Source organism: Euprymna scolopes, chromosome 28 (assembly GCF_053919585.1).
Source record: "Euprymna scolopes isolate OS-2025 chromosome 28, ASM5391958v1, whole genome shotgun sequence".
NCBI lineage: Eukaryota > Metazoa > Mollusca > Cephalopoda > Sepiida > Sepiolidae > Euprymna > Euprymna scolopes.
In genome coordinates this window covers 87301707-87307280 of record NC_136509.1, presented here as the reverse complement: position 1 = coordinate 87307280, position 5574 = coordinate 87301707, and the positions used below count along the sequence as shown (strand labels likewise).

At 33.1% G+C, this 5574-nt stretch overlaps 1 pseudogene; it reads right to left on the bottom strand.

Annotated features, from left to right (window-relative positions):
• Window positions 1-2534: 2534 nt before the first annotated feature.
• Window positions 2535-2651, bottom strand: LOC145249945 (5S ribosomal RNA; annotated as a pseudogene).
• Between the last annotated feature and the right edge of the window lie 2923 nt (window positions 2652-5574).

Sequence of the window (5574 nt, the reverse complement as noted above, 5' to 3'; positions counted from 1 at the left end):
TTTACAGGTTTTTTGTACAGGCATTTAAAATTGTCTTTGACATTTGAAAATCCAGTATGTTATTGCTATACATCTTATGAAATTGCAAACCGAATTTTATAATTTCCAGTTCAAATGAACAGCAACAGCATGAATTGGAATACACTCTACTAAAGCTTCATTGTCAAAGCTGATGAATTTAAAAAAATGCAACCTAAACGTGAATACACTTCAGGAGAAAGATACGCAATAACATTTTCTTTTAAACTTAGAAAAATGCCACAGAAACGTATGTAATTCTTCAAACTGCTTTAGAACAATCTTGCCTGAATCTTACATCAGTTTTTGAGTAGCATAAGAGATTCAAGGACGGCAGAGAGTTTGTTAGGAATGATGAGAGGTGTAAGAGATGTATAAAAGTTAAAACACCAGAGTTGTTTTTCCCACTAAAGAATTTCATGGATAATGACTGTCGTGTGTCTATAGAGACAATAAGTGCACAGTTGATGTCAGTTTGGGAACTGTACACACACAATTATTCGCGAGGAACTGAAGATTGCGCGAAGTTTGTCACAGACTGTTTTACCAAGGTGGGAATCAAGGCAGTTTTTTTTTACCCTCCATATAGTCTGAACATTGATCTCTTTGACTTTTCATTATTCCCTAAACTCTAGATAAACCTAAGAGGCTACCATTAAGAAACAATTGGGGAGATGAAAAAGGCTGTGACGAGGGTTATTGACAAGCTCATACTAAAGAAATTTCATAGGGCCTCCCAGAAGTTGGTAAAATGAAACACAAGCGCATTGCAACTGGAAAAAATTACATCGAAGGAGACTAGAGTTTCAAGAGTCTATGAAAATGTTGAAATACCGGTACCAAAATGTCTAGAAACTTAATGAAGGCACCCGGTGTATATATATATATATATATATATATATATATATATATATATATATATATATATATATATGCGCCACCAAAAATTTCAGCAATAGAGTGGCCTTACACAAAAGCAACATCAAAATTGCAGATAGCAGACACCTCTATGCTTCAAAACACGTACAGACATGAAGTGGAAACAGACAATTATTTTTATTTACTTACACAGGAAAAAAACCTTCATCACCAGATTCACTGCTGAACTGAACAGAGCCTAATATCAACACACAAAAACATGAAATGCAAGGCACACTCGCATGCACATCCATATACATATACATATACACACCCACACATAAATCAGAACCGACACATTAAAACACACACACGTGCGCGCATACAACCACACACAGACATAACACCCCTATCTCTTATACAACACACTGAACAACACAAACCCTACTTAACCTCGAAACCAACAACACTAGGAAACACTTAGAACCATAGTATAATATCTGTTCCAACACCTCGCTCCCTCCTCAGTCAGTGGAGGAGAACCCCCTCATGACTGAGACAACTATCATCCCTTCTATCATCCCCCCATACCTATACCCCCTCCAATCGCCCCCGCACCTCTAGGGAACAAAATCCTCCCCACACTAGGAACCGATCCTTGGTCTGGCTATACCCACATGGGGAGACAAATAAATAGAAAAAAAATCCCCTATACATATTTTTAAATACACCCCTCTATCTAAACAAAAATAATATAAGGAATACCCGAAAAGACTGAAACGAAAAATCACAATACTAAAATCCAAGAATCCAAAAAATAAATATCAAAATAGAATGAAAGCACCCTTACACTTATTTCAGAACAGCTAGGCCCCCCTCCTCACACACACATATTAGTAACGACCTTGGATCACAGTCACCTTCCTAAGGAAGCAAATAACCTCATGATACTATAAAACAGTACACACATTCTCAAACCAATAAAAGAAAACACACACACACACACGCGCACACACACACACACACACCCTACCCTAAAGGAAAAGGGGAAAAACAGAAGCAGAAAAAGAGAGTGAGAGAGAGAGAAACACAACACGTGTGACTACAGCCGAGGTTAGCGGCCTTCACAAGCCCAATAAAAGAGTAATAAAAATTGAACATGCCAATGAATAATAGACACTTACACGCCTCAACCGCTTGGAAACACTTCAAATGAACCACGAAAATGCCGTTTTTACATCTCCAACACATTTGAAAATAATTTCTGACGAGGACGCTTCACAGAACGTATGAAACGCGTACAAACGATTTCAATGATTTAAAAACATTATTACAATGATCCAAACATAATTCTAAATGAAAAACCAAGACACGGAATAATAAAATAATGTTAAAAAATACACATTGTTGGTGACTACCCCCTTATTAAAATTATATATATATATATATATATATATGTATATATATATATATATATATATATATATATATATATATATATATATCAAGGCTTCCTTCAGTCTTGACAGTCTATGGGAAATTTTTGCGGCAAGAGTTGCGCAATCTCCAACCACACCTCTCCTAAGTCGACATCGTTGAATGCCAGTGGCAAGTGGAGGTTCAGGACGACTAGAAACAATGACGAGATAAGCGGAAAGCACATACAGCGCCTAGAATTCTCAAATGGTAACCCATCTGGTACTAGCCAGGCTCAACGTTGCTTAACTTCGGTGATCTGACGAGAACCGGTGTGTCAACGAGATTATGCCGTACAAAATGTGTGTGTGTGTGTGTGTATATATATATATATATATATATGTATATATATATATATATATATATATATATATATATATATAAGATGTGACTAAGTTTATATATATATATATATATATATATATATATATATATAAACTTAGTCACATCTTAGAAAACATTATGTTGTGGTGTTATATAATTTATTATTAGAATATATAGATAGTGTCTGCTTTTTTAAATGAGTTTAGATATTCAAATATTTAATATATTTTGTGTTCTTAATTTTCAAATTCATATTGAAATATTAAAAAAAGCCGAATTGCATAGCTTTCCCAGGAGTTTCTTTAATTGTAATAATTCAAGCAACCCAGAAACTTATTGAAGGCCCTTCGTAGAAACAGGGCTTATGAGGACAAGTAAATTCAGCTGATGAGGTTTAAAAGACCGTATACATTTAAAGTATTTGCAGAACTAAAATCTTGTGTAGCGTTAACATCCAACTTTTTTGCAGAATTTGATGTTGTTATTTAAAATCTTTGGGAATGTCGGTCTCCTCGCGACCGATGATTAGTATGAATGCCAAGCCCCAGAATAAATGGACAAAAACATGGTTGGAAAGAAAAGGTTATAATGCGTAGACAACGCGAAATGAAATGAGAACAAAACACAAACAAATTGGAGGAGAGAAAAAAAAGAAAAAACAAGGAAATATGCGAAAATTAAAAGCGCGAGGTGCCACCTGGCGGGAGATCCGATCAACTTTCCTTGACGATGCGGTGTCATTTCTAAAAGTAAACTTCATTAATTCATGCCCCGGATCATGTTGTCTGGTTATGTCTACTACAAATAAAATTGAATATTGAGAGCTGTTGTTTCTCAGAAATCATATCAGAATCATTCATTCATCCGTTTTATATATATATATATATATATATATATATATATATATATATATATATATATATATATATATATATATATATATATGACGAAGAGATGGGGATTAGATGAAGAGAGCTTGATATCGGTATCTAAAAACGGTCCTAATTATTAGGTTGAAACCGACGGTACTGATCACTTATCTCATCTAACTTTCTGATTTTTTCTTTATAACAGGGCACTGTGCTTGAAACCTCACCCCAAATAAAACATATATATATATATATATATATATATATATATATATATATATATATATATATATATATATATATATATACATTGTTTATTTTTGAAATATCGTTAATTTCAATGTATACCGTTTTTGTTTAACGGGTCTAGCTTGTTATGTTAAAAACCTAGAAACCGTTAATTTCGTGTTACGCTCAATATATCTAATTTAATAAGTTCAGAGCATATATAACGCAACACTTTGTTGAAATACAAAGACTTGCCTTTTTTTTGTTATAATTTAAAGAAAATTAACAAATCTTTTTCTCCTGGATTTTTTTTGTTACAGCTGTTTCGTTAGTTGGAAGGCTATTTTTACGATTTATGTGTCCATAAAAATATCCTGTTGCCATCAATTCCTCAGATAGTTTTCCATTTAATGTTAACAACATAAGGCTGATCTTTTACCTGATGCACATGGTATTTGTATAAATTTCAGCCCCCCCCTAAAAAAATATAGCTATTTCCAAGATATAAAACATACATGGTCGGCATGTTCAAGCCGTTAATTCCTTTCTTAAAAGTATTCGATGGCGGATCTTCCCCCACAAAAGTACAGAAGGAAAAGGCACTGATACGAACACACAAAACAACCCGAATTACACATCCAAAACTGTAAATGAAAACACAGAAATCTCTTACGATAGAAAATATATAATTAAATCCAGGAAATTCCCACCAGTAATTTCTGCCTTAGAAGCGTTCGAATTAGACATGTTAAAATGGACAAAAGACCTAAAAATCAAGAAAAAACACAAGTACATCAACCCACAGTTAAAAAAAAAATCAATACTACCTTTAAAAATATTCAAGACAATCCAAACTTAATTGTTCCAGCAGACAAAACCGTGAATATATACAGCATGGATTTTGAAACCTACAACCTAATAATGAAGGAACTCAATAAAAACTATAGAGTAGCAAGCAATGAAGAACTGAATAGTATAAACTCTGAAACCTTAAAAATAAGTGAAAAAATGAACATACAGGATAAGATAGAGGGATATACACCATTGTGCCCACGTTTTACCCTAAAAGATCATAAACCAGAATTCAACAATAATCCTAGCATTAGACTGATTTCTCCATGTATTTCCGATTTGAGAAACATTAGCAAAAAAATAAATACTAGACGAAATCCTACCTAAATTAAAAAACAAAATTTACCATAACCAATGGAAATCATCGAAAGAGGTAATTGGATGGTTCAGCACACTACCCCAAGGCAAAAATAGAATTTTCCTTATATTTGATATAGATTCATATTACCCCTCTATTTCACAAATTTCTTCGATGAAGCACTAGAAAACTAACAAAGATAACAAAATTAGTATCAGACATTATAAGATTAGCAGAAGAACTCTAATAAAATATGGTAACAAACTATGGACCAGAAAAAAACAGGAACCTCAACTTTGACATCACAAATGTGTAAACTTCTTAGACATGACCCTGAATCTAGACAAAAACTCTTATGAACCCTACCATAAACCTAAACAAACAATATTCCACTTAGATCACAAGTCCAACTATCCGAATAGTATGAAAAAAGCACTCATACCTAGCATCTCAAAAAGCATATCCCAAATATCACAAAATGAAGAATTATTCAATAAAAATAAGGAATACTATAACAAAGTCTTAGCTAGATCAGGATATAAAGAACAAATCAAATTTGTTAAGTAGAATCGAAACAATAACACAAATACAGAAAGAACAATAAACAATGCAAATGTAATATCTTACAACATGCCGATAAAGAAATATAAA